Source organism: Protopterus annectens, chromosome 2.part2 (assembly GCF_019279795.1).
Source record: "Protopterus annectens isolate FY-2018-M chromosome 2.part2, PAN1.0, whole genome shotgun sequence".
Lineage (NCBI taxonomy): Eukaryota > Metazoa > Chordata > Ceratodontiformes > Protopteridae > Protopterus > Protopterus annectens.
This window is the reverse complement of record NC_056730.1, coordinates 326,313,611-326,325,896: the sequence shown is the minus strand read 5'-3', so window position 1 is coordinate 326,325,896 and position 12,286 is coordinate 326,313,611. Positions and strand designations below refer to the sequence as shown.

At 40.9% G+C, this 12,286-nt stretch overlaps 1 protein-coding gene across 1 annotated transcript in view; it reads right to left on the bottom strand.

The window, feature by feature from the left end:
- The window catches only part of MACIR (macrophage immunometabolism regulator), an 88,734-nt gene extending 76,938 nt beyond the window's left edge, over positions 1 to 11,796 (bottom strand). The window contains exon 1 of the mRNA XM_044063881.1: positions 11,547 to 11,796. The gene's annotated coding sequence lies outside the window, so the exon portion shown is untranslated. The remainder of the gene's footprint in view (positions 1 to 11,546) is intronic.
- Between the last annotated feature and the right edge of the window lie 490 nt (positions 11,797 to 12,286).

Genomic DNA, 12,286 nt, shown 5'->3' with positions numbered 1-12,286 from the left:
ATTAATAGTCCCACACATTGTAGCAAAACATCAAATTCCCTATTACACTGGATCCTAGTATTGGACCCTAGCAAATACAACACTACAAGTACAATGTCCGACTGTCTCAGTGACCATCTCCCAGTCTATACAGCCAGACATCTCACACACCCACTTCAACAGCATGTTTATGTGCATTAACAACCAACATCTATTAACTGGAACTTCCTAAAAAATCCTCCCCTTAGATGGTGCTGTGCATGAATTCAATACAACTTTCTTGAATATCCTAATAGCCTTGTACCTCCTAGAAGGAAGAAACTAAAAACAATAATGCAATTTGGCTATCCAAAGAGAGTAGAATGCTAATGCAAGATGGAGAAAAGCATGGAAAGAATGGCAAAAATATAAAACACCACAACATCTTGAAAACTTCAAAATGCTTCACAATCATAGTCAAAAGCAAATTAATGAAGACAAAAAACTATACTACAACAACTTTCAGAATAACAGTAAACATAACCCTAAAAGAATCTGGACAGCCAATATAAAAATCTTGCATCCCAGAGATAAATTCAACCCCAGTGCCTTTCCCATTAACTCATCACGTGAAATCACAATACAATTCATCTATTTAACAGGTAGTATAGCATCTCTTAAAGGATTCGTCAACATCTAATCCAAACCTTACCCAGTAGCTACATATCACCATCCACTTTCACCTTCAAACCTGTACCCACATCCTATATAATAAACTCAAACCATGCTCTATTTCAACACAAACATGCCACTCTGATGATGAATAAGCACAGCTAAACAATGAAAACATCCGCAGAGAGGCACCACAGAAAAACAAAATCTTCTTAAAGGAAGTTTACTTTTTGAGCACTTTCATCCACAAGGGACTTCTTCAGAAAACTGAACTAATGGGGTGTGGCCAAGATGCCAGTCTGATAGCAGCAGAAATTCACAGCTTGGCTTAGATTTTAATACCGTGACAGGAAACCTACTTTTAATTTTCAGAAAAATCCAACTAAAACTACACTAAAAGATAGATTAACAGAGTCTATCTTCTAAAAATTAATATAGTAAAGAGAATTTTTTAAAATTATTCCTGTCAAGAAGTTTTCTATTGAAGATCTCAACATGAGCAACCCACACCAGGAGAGTGCAGTGAAGAGAGAAAGTACAGTTGTGTACACCTACCATAAATGTAGATGTTCGAGTGTCTTCACTGTTGCAGTCATGACTGTAGGGTTCTCCCCTGCCGGCAGGCAGTCCTCGGTCGGCCAGAATCCCAAAGTCTGGGTCCGGCGTCGGCTGTTCAACCATGCTCCCGGACGTCAGAGCGCCAGGAGTACAAAGCTGACAGCCGACAGTCCCAAAATGAGAAAGGTCCCATATCCTTTGCAAATACACCTCAGAAGAATGGTGAAAAAAGGAACCAAACAAAAGTAAAAATAAGAGGGGACAGGAGGGAGGGAAACCCAGACTGCAACAGTGAAGACACTCTAACATCTACATTTATGGTAGGTGTACACAACTGTACTATGTTCATAGTGTTTCACTGTTGCAGTCATGACTGTAGGGTAGAATCCCAAAGCTGAAAGAAAGGGAGGTGGTCATAAAGAAGAAGGGGCGGCTAAAAGGCCCTGCAAGACTGCAGAGGCAAAGCCTGCCCTAGACTTAGAGTAGAGAGGTAGATTGTAGTGCTTAGAAAAAGTATGCACTGAACTCCAAGTTGCAGCTTCCAAAATGTCTTTGGTAGGAACTCCCCTGAGGAAGGCCGCAGAAGTGGCAGCAGCTCTGGTGGAATGAGTCCGTATACTCCCTGGGATTTGCTTTCCATGGTGAGAATAACAAAATCGGATTCCATGAGTAAACCATTTAGAAATGGTCCGTTTTGAAATTGCTTTATCTTGGGAACTTGAAGCATAAGAAACAATTGTTCTGATTTTCTGATGTCCTTGGTTCTGTCCAGGTAAAAACATAGTTGTCTGTGTACATCCAAGGAATGTAAGATCCTTCCCCCTTTATTTTGAGGAGTGGGGAAAAAAGTTGGCAAGTGGATAGTTTGATTTAAAGCCACTTTGGAAACCACCTTAGGCATGAAGGTAGGATTAGTCCTCAAAGACACCCTGTCTTGATGAAAAATAATATAAGGTTCCACAGCCATAAGAGCTTGTAACTCTGAAACACTCCTGGCAGAGGTTAGGGCCAACAGGATAGCTGTCTTCTAAGATAAAAACTTGATGTCAGAAGAGGCAGCAGGCTCAAAAGGAGGCAAGGTTAGTTTTTCCAAAACATAGTTGAGATCCCAAGTAGGAATGGGAGGAGATCTAGGTGGTCTTAAGTTCTTAGCTCCTCTGAGAAACTGTCTCATGAGCTGGTGGGAAAAGATTGGAGGGTCTCTATTATAATGGGCAGAAATAGCAGAGGCATGTATCTTAATGGAAGAGAAAGAGTCTTTTCCTTTGGCTTTGCCTTTATTAGAAGCTGAGTAAGCCTGAAAACCCCTTCGGAAGCCGGTACCTGCACAGCGGCTCCGGACCCATCCGAAGGAGCATTGTCCGAAGGTCCTGCAATAGAAATATTTAAAGGCCTGGTTGGCTCCTCATGAGAGTCCGTTTCGGCCATCGGTTCTGAAATGGCCGACGACAGGGGCTGCAAAAGCGCCTCACTGACGACGGCCGAACCTGAAGCTGGCTCCGCTTGTGTGCTATCAGATTTGGACCTTGGAGGCCTGTCTTTATCCTTGCGACGTTTGTAAACTCCGGTAACCGGAACCGTATCCGATGACATTTTGTAGTTAAAGCGCCTACCGAAGTAATGAAAAGCAAAATCGTACCTTCGTTTAATTGTACGTTGATTGAATCTAGCACAAAACCGACAACTAGCTACGTCGTGGTCAGGGCCTAAGCAAGGAATACAGTAAGAATGAAAATCCTTGTGAGGTATGCGCTTCCCACATGAAATACAATTATTAACCTTTTCTGACATCGGACTGGAGCAAGAAAAAGTTTCCCCAATGGGGTACTTAGCTTGAGTGGAGAAGAAAGTCTTCGGACTGAAGTTTATCAGAAAAAATAGTCAGGAGTCAGCCGACCGGCACTTGCGTACTGCTATCACCGCACGGCAAGAAAGACTGGAGAAGATGGCGTCGGCTGTCAGCTTTGTACTCCTGGCGCTCTGACGTCAGGGAGCATGGTTGAACAGCCGACGCCGGACCCAGACTTTGGGATTCTGGCCGACAGAGGACTGCCTGTCAGCAGGGGAGAACCCTACAGTCATAACTGCAACAGTGAAACACGATGAACATCTACATATTATAATAACAAACATCCAAGAACTGTCACTAAAAATGGACAAATTTGAAAACAAAAATGGATATTATCTAACAAGAATGCAGTAAACAACTGGAACTTCTAAATGGAATAGTAAAAAAAAAAAAACAATATGAACAGATTCTTGCCTTAGAGGAAGCAGTAACTGACCTGGATACTAGATACTAGAGTGACAAGAGAATGAACATCACAATTAATTTCTTCTGAAACAAAACAGCCTGGTGACTGAGAAACTGGAAGACCTTGAAAGTAGATAAGGAGGAATAACATAAGAATATATGGAATTCCTGAGAAAGAAGAGGGTGCTAACATGATTCAGTTCCTCAATAAGTGATTTTCATCAGCACTAAACCTGCCCGAATCCCTCTATTTTAGAAGCGAGAGGGCTCAATAGTCCCTGGCAAATCGTCTCACAGTTCATCTAACCCCAGGTCTATAATAGATTTCTTTCCTCTCAAGACAAGGACTTAGTGATGAAATCAGCTTGGACTAATTCCCCTAGCAAGATGGTTGGAAGTTATTCGTTTTGACAATGACCACCTCTACAGTCATATCCTGAAGAAAGGAGCGTGGTTCCTCTATGTTCTTGAAAAAAGCCAATATTACAGCTCAAATTCTTTTTCCTGCAAGAATAAAAATCACCTTGCCAGAAGGAATGAAGATCTTTCATTAACTACAAGAAGCAGTAGAACTTAGCCAAAAGACGAAAATACTGTTGGACATAGAATAAATGAAATGGTCATACCAGACTATGAAGAGACAGGCAACAAAAAAATGGCCTGTGAAGGAAGGAGCAAACAAAACTAAAAGGACAAATGAATAAATTCCTTCTTATTTTAAATGATTTGTTTTATGAATCATAACATATTTGGATTCTGCAAAATCTCTATACTGTAAGGTAATGTGAATCATCTTTTATTAACATTTCCTTTCTATATCTACTTCTTCTAATTACATATAGTACTAAGTATTTAAAAAACATTCTCTCTTCTTTCATCCTATTCCTTTTTGTTATTAAATGTTGCTTTTCTCTCTTTTCCCCACTATAAGTACTTCCCTTTTAAAAAACTACAAATGATATGTCTTCTAATTCTTCAGTAACAGTATAATTTGTCTTAATACCAAAGTGCATTTTTTCTAGTGAGTCAGTGGTGGGGTAACAATAGGTTTCGGATTAGTGTTTCTAACTAGATGTTTTAGACTCTTTGTTTAGACACATATAAACATTAATACAGTACATTAATTGTGTTTTACAGATGGCTAAATGCAAGTGTTATATAACCAGGAAAAGCCGAAAGACAACAACAGCTGTGAAACAAATAAAAAAGGTAGAACAGCCAAACTATATAAACTTCTTGATTATACCTACAAAATATAGACCATTATCTCCAAAATATTTCCAAATATTGCAAAAATATACAGAACTTTGAAGTGATGTAATGTTTACCATTGCATAAGTCAGTACATTTGGAGTGGGGCAAGCATAAATCCAAGATCTGAAAATGTTCCTCCTCAGAAGAAATAAATGACAATTACTTCCGATTTAACAACAGCTCAAGTGAAACTATAAAATCTGGGTATGCACTGCATTCCATAGTTTGGACAGACTTATTATATCCACTCCCAATAGGAACAGAGGGCAAGGGCACAACCAGACTGTCAACTTGAAAGGTCTAGAAAACATATACTTGAGTTATTCATAAAATACAATGCCAGACCCCCATTTGAGAATTCTTGACAAATCTTTCAAACTATTATAACAGAATAAGCTATTAAATGCACCTAAGATTGCCTAACGCTTGTAAAAAACGCATCCAAGACTGCAATATCCAGTCAAGGATTTTAATACAGCTAGGTACTAAATTTGATCTTGTCACACTATCCTCAACATAGTGGGGGGGGGGGTTAAAACTCCATCTCATCTAGCAAAATATGCAGGACTGTCTGATACAATCATAACTTAGATTACACACACGCCACATAGGATCGTAGGAAGTAACTAGGCTACTGACTCTGTGGCCCAAGCCTAGCCAAGAGTTTAGCCCATGTTTAGACAAATCAGCACCTGAAAACTCTGTTTATCAGGGACAGGGGTGGAATCCCAGGGATGTATTTTTGTTTCTCATCCAGATATCCAGTTTGCGCTTAAAAAGGGGGTAAAGAGGTACTCTGCTTGACGTGGAGAGGGAACATTTCCACAAATCGGTCCCACCAACAAGTCCTATTGATGTCACAGACCAGGTTGAGGCCACACGTGTGGGTTACTCGAGTGGAGCTCGACTTGCGGATATGCACCAGTCCCATCGAAGTGGGGTCCGAGATCGCCTTGTATGCCAGAGAGATCACCTCTGAGGAGTCTGTACGAAGAGGGATAGGGATTTTGGTTGAATAGGGTGCCTAATGGTGCTACAAGTCTTGCCCAAGTTTGTGTAGGATGCAGCCTGGGATGTTACTGGGTCCCATGGAGGGTATATTTTTGCCTTTGAGAGAGCAGCGAGGACCTGTTCCCTACATATAAGGGGAAGGGGTCAGGCACTGGGGATGTCCTGATTTACTGATGGGGGACAGAGGGGCAAAGTTTTCGCTGAATCTGTCAGCCAGTAAGTTTGCTGTATCTACGGTATTTGTATATGTGGCGTCTTTGACCACCAGTTCTGAACAGATCTGGTTGCTTCCTTTGAGATTGTGGACATATGTGAAGAAGTCCTTATGATTGTCTCTAGTAGATGTGGCCAACTTGGACTAAGTTTGTTTTGGAGGATTTCACTAGTGCTCATATTTGCTAGTTCATGCTAAGGGGAGATTGCTTTCAGTTGGCACCTGCTCCTTCTTGGTCATGGACAGCAATTTTTTTCCTTTTGTTATAGCAAGTTTATTTATTGCAGATGTCCACCAGCCAGATTTACTCTTCCTTGTGGAGGATGACTTAGTCCAGTCAGGTATTCCCGAATCCATGCATCTATATAAATGCTTCTATAGTGCTTTGGTGTAGTTTTGGATACTAGTGCCAGTTCCTAGAGAGGGGGAGGGCTGTGAAGCTGTTTATACCATCCCTCAGGAGGCTGTAATCAGCTTTAAAGAAGTTTTTTTTTTTTTTGTTTGACCCTGGCTAGAGGGGGTCAGGGAGTTGGCGACTTCAAAAGTGACTGCTTTATGGTCTGATCTTACCAGGGAGAATGATACTGCAGGGATGATGCAGTGGTTACTTATGTTGGTTATTATCTCTTTTGGGGGTATTGACTAGCTGTTCCGAAGCATCTGCATTAAAAAAAAAAAAAATGGAATCTCTGGGCATTTGTGTTCTGGCATGAGTAGCTCTTTCAATCTATATTTGGGTTGCTAACATCACCCAGGATCAGGGTAAAGGGTTGAATCTTGATAGATTGGTCTAGATACGCGGACTGGGCATCTTGAGTCAGATTTGGGTGCCGGTAGCTAGCTATGACTTGTATAGGAATCTTGTCAATAGTTAACTGCACCTGGAGTGTCTCCTGTGCATCAAAACAGTATGTCTTTAATATATATTGAAACTCCACCTCTTTTGGCTTTACTACCCACAGTTTGGGGTCTGAATGCATGACAGGATGAGTAACCTGGTAAGACTGGGATGTTCTCCGCAGATTTAAATCAGATTTCTGTGACTGCACAGATGTCAGCATTTTTCAGGGTTAAGAATGTTTGCAATGAGTGCAGTTTCATGCTTAGACTCATAGCGTTTACATGACCTTTAATTTGCGTTTTGCTGAAATTTTTATGTTGGTAGTTTTAACCTCATCACTTTTCCTAAAAAAGGCACTATGAGGGAGACGAGAGCCTTTACCTGAGGCCCAAGTGACACACATGCAGGCCATCTCTAGCAAAGCATCGTGGTCTGTCGATCAGATCTTCCCAGGCTATCATGTACTGGATCCCCCTTGAATGACACCAGAAACCAAGCCAATTGTTAAAGTCAATCATTTTCTGTTTATATTAAGGCATCATTCTAGGTAATGGTAGAATGGTGCTTACGGCTAGGGACATACCTGCCTGGGGCACATATCCAGCAAGTTCAATCATGTCTCTGTTCATATAGCGCAGGGAAGTACGTCTCAAGTCATTCACGCCAACATGGACTATGACACAGTCATAACAGTACCTTTTGTTGAGAGACCGAGTGCACATGTGATTTGGTGGATTCTGGCCCCTGACAGACAACTGCGACTTTCTCCTTATCCAGCCAGGTGAGAGGCACATCTGTCTCGCACAATGGAGTCTCCTATGACTAATACGTTGGGTTTAAGGTTAAGCCTTGGTGGCTGTGAGACAAGTGTCTGGACAATGTGTGGTACGTGGTGTGGAAGGCTGTGGAGATCACGTGTGTTTCTGCCTCGGAGGTCTCCATGTTTGGGCATGTGTTTGTTGAGGACTTCCGCATATGTGGGTGTGTGCTGTGCAGGTGTGGGTGGTGTCGGAGGTGTAGTGATTGCATTGATAGCCTTCTCAGTGCTAGATATACTGGCTTGTGAGGGAGAGCATAGACTCTAGGTTCCCAATGTAACTGCATTGCTCGCAAACCGTGTTCCTAGGTGGTAATAGTAGATGGTTGTCTGTGTACATGAGGCAGTTGCTACACTGTCGCCGATGCCCATATCAACCAGACTGGCAGGAGAAATTGTAGGAAATTGTCCATCCATATTTGACACCCCCCACACACAAAAGTCACCATATACAAAGCAACTTGGAGACTGACACACTTTAATAGGCAAGTAGACCCGATTATGAAATCTATCAACACATTATTATATAGCTTAAACAGTCTTAATTTTCTTTAGTAAAAATGTTTAGGACAACAAACAGGGATATTCACTTATTGTACTAAGCTTGGGCTTTTAGGTGCAAATATAATGGAATAGCTACTTGTGGATTTTCTGAGTACAAAGTCAAATTTTTTTTTTATTTTTATTTTTTTATTTATTTTTTTTATTTAACATTTGTTGACCGGGAAAGTCCGACTAGGTTCCACAGATCCTGTTTTCAGCAGAGGCCCGGGGAGAAATGCTCCAGAAACATGTCTTTAGAATGTGGGAGGAAACCGGAGTACCCGGAGAAAACCAGGGAGAACATGCAAACTCCGCACAGAAGGCACCCCAGCCAGGAATCGAACCAGAGAACCTCTTGCTGTGAGGTGACAGCATTAACTGCTGCACCACTGCGCCGCCCTGCACCACTGCGCCGCCGCCGAAACTAAATCTAAATACATCTACAGTAGATCTGTCCAAGAAGACTATGCCATTCTGACAGGTGATTTTGTTAACTTCATATAAAAAGTTGTGAAGATTTTTCCCCAGAAAAGTGCCTTTCTAACCCCCACCACACAAATATGTCATTCACACTGACCCTAATAATTTTTCTTTGTATGAATGCTATAAATGTTTGGAAGATAATCACTTTCATGAACAAACAGTTTTAGCTCCCACATCATAAAACAAAATACATCTATGAATTTATTCACTAAGAAAAACATATGTATTTGTCGCAAACTAAATCTAAATACATCTACAGTAGATCTAAAATTAAATTAAAAATCTTGATATCCAAATTGTAGACTACAGCTTAATTTTTGTTTCTAAAACACCATCACTGGTTTTAGGCCATTTTGCATACAGCTGTCCAAGAAGACTATGCCATTCTGACAGGTGATTTTGTTAACTTCATATAAAAAGTTGTGAAGATTTTTCCCCAGAAAAGTGCCTTTCTAACCCCCACCACACAAATATGTCATTCACACTGACCCTAATAAGCCAGGTCAAAGACTGTTCAACTACAATCAGGTGGTCTGACACTCAGTTTGCCCCCCACCCAACCATGAAAAGCAACCACATTCATTATGCAGCATTTGCAGATATAATTCGCACACTGCTGTTACGCAATTATAATTAGAATAAAGTTCATTAATGCGTCAATCCCACATTTTGTTATAAGATTCTCTGCACACAACATGCATACAATATTAAAAATGTACACAAATGAAATGTCCCAACAATAACAATTAAATGTACAAAATTTGATTATTTTTGGTGAAGAGCTTTATTTTCAAAGTTGTTTCCATTTTCAGAGTCTTATGAAGATGCCTACAAACGGGCACTCCTAAATGTTTATATCATCATCTTTCACAGAAACACAAAATCTTAATGAAAAAAATAAGTAAAACGTTACCAAGTGGAAAGAAAGGGGATGTGGTCCTAACGTTATTTTATCTTACAGAAGTGTTACAATTCCCAAGTAATAAATGTATATACAGCTGTTGTGGCATAAATCCACTGACTAGCAGCACACTGCTTTGCTGCTTTTCACAAATTAGAATATTATCAACCGAAAAGAGTGGTTATGGAATGTCCATTTTATACTGTAATTTAGAATTCAATTTAGCATATTGTGAATAGCACAAAATGCACGTGACAAATGATAATCAGTGTATTAATACTGTGGAGCATCACAAGACTGTTACATATGAAACAAACAGCTATAGGATAGCAAGTTGTGTATTTTATTACAAACAATTTTTTCTACATGTATTTGTGTCACTAAGAAAGTGTGTACTGATGGCATTAAATATTTATTTATAGGTATAAACGAACAAGTACGCACACATATGATGACCTTACTGATGCGCCACCCTCACAGTCAGACGCTGTCCGGTTCGCTTCTCAGGTAGAGCGTTTTTTGCGTGGAGACATGCCTGAATGGACGTACCTTCGTTGAAGGTTGTGCGTCAGGGCTGGTAACTCGGCACGTAAAAAACAACTACCAATTATCTTGTAACTCGGCACGTAAAAACCAACTACCAATCATTAGCGGACCGGAGTTCAACTGTTGCGACCCCTAACCGGGAAAAGCCGAAAGACAAACAACTGATGTGCCAACCTCCCACCAAAGTGCTACTGCACAAAATTACGATATGTGGATGCCCTGGAACAATTCCAAGCATCAAGGATTACCATTATCAACAAAATAAAAACAAACGATGCAAATCCTATATGAATCCGAACACTGTTTAAGCACCAACTATTAACTGTATTAATTTTATTTAAACTTTGTTAACCGGGCAAGTAGAAAAGTCCAAGATAAGGACCATTCACAGTCATGACACAATGTAATAGGCACAGACAAACTTAAGCCGTTAGACAACTACAATAACTTCTTAATAAAACAACTAAACGTAGTTTATATTAACAGGAACCTCTACCTCCAGAGCAGTTTGCACAACCTATCCAAACAATTTACGCCAACAATACTGCATGAATTATGTGCAAAGTTAGGTTAGCACCTACAACAGGCGGACTGAACCTGTAAGGTGCAGCACCAAACAGAAGTAAATGGATTTTGTTGTGATAACTTTAGAATCTATGCTCACCTTATGTATAGTGTTTCAGTGAACACAAAAATCTACATACATTTAAGTTATGTACAATGCATGACTTTGTTGTTGGTATATCAGCATGCTTGCTGCATTAGTACAAGTAATACAATGAATACAAACGTCCGTCCGTGAAGGAAGCGCTACAACCTAGCTAGCCTCTTATGCTGTCATCCCTCTCTGGCAGGTACACACCTTTATTTTTCCCGTGCGGTGCCTCACCTGTCAGAGCAGCTTCTAAGCAAAGCAGAATGCGGAAGGAAACAGAGAGTGGACCATTCCTGCATCTACACGTGGATCAAGCCTGCTGCAGCCCGCCGCAACGGGGATTGCCGTAGTACGATAGACGTGCTTCGGTATTTAATGTAATCAGGATGAAAGCATCTCAAATGTTTCACTGTGCTTCAAAACTACGCAGAAACCACACAAACTGGAAATTACACACCTCCCCTGTCTGCAGTCTGAAGTAGACTAGTCCATGTTAACCTAAGGTCGACAAAAGACTGGGACGCACATACACATTTTTATTATTTAAATGTGCAACCTCATCTCTAACGGTTACTTTCAAATGGGTGAAAATAATCCGCTTTCGCCTTACTCTGTACATCAGTTTCTATCACTAAAAATCAGGATGTTTTGAAAAAAAGAAAGGACACCGCGCCCGATTTGTCCTCCTCGCCTGTTCCACCCACCTAAACAGCCTTTTGGATGGTAGATCTCGTTTTACCAGGGATACCCTGCTGTATTTATAGTGAGCCAACATAATTTGTGATCGTTTAGCCCGTCTACAATCACTCAAACGACAAGTAACGGGACAGTAATCTCACCTGCCACCACCGCCTTCTCCACGCTCCGGCTATGCTGCCCCCCGTTTCTGCAGCATCCAACACATTTACACTGCTCTTCCAACTGGCTACATTCATCCAGCAGATTGGGCTCCCACGGCGACAGCAGAAACAGTAGTCCAACATCCACTCCTACCTAGCAGCGCCGTCTAACGTGAAAAGCTGACGTAATAGGGGGCGGTGGTGTCCTTTTACTTTGCGGCTCTGCTGTTCGATAGCAAAGAGGGGTTGGTCCGCACCTGTTCTACTCTTTAAAGGAGTGTTGCACTGTTATGGTTGGGCACATTTATCTGCTGCGAAAGGGCGAGTTAGTCAAAATATAGGTTAAATTTAAACTGACAAAATTGACCCATTGTAATTTACAGAGTCTGAAAAAAAAACGTAATGTTTTTGTGTGCTCGTGTTAGGATCTCAGCTCACAACCAATCAGGGACAAATCTCAATAGAATCACGGACAAATTCAGAAACAATCAGACACACTAAAATAGTGTTATGGCTCTCAACTGGCCAAATTTTTGCCTCACATTTTTAGTCTGCCCTCATAGTTTTTTGTGGCAAATCACTGAAGATTAAAATCACAAAATAATGACAGACATTTCAGTTTCAGACACCCCCCCCCCCCCCCCCCCAGAAAATGCTTGTTATCACACATCCTGTTATTCTAGCAATTTTTAAGTTTATAGTAGCAATTTTTTAAATCTGTCCTTATTTTTGGACCTTTG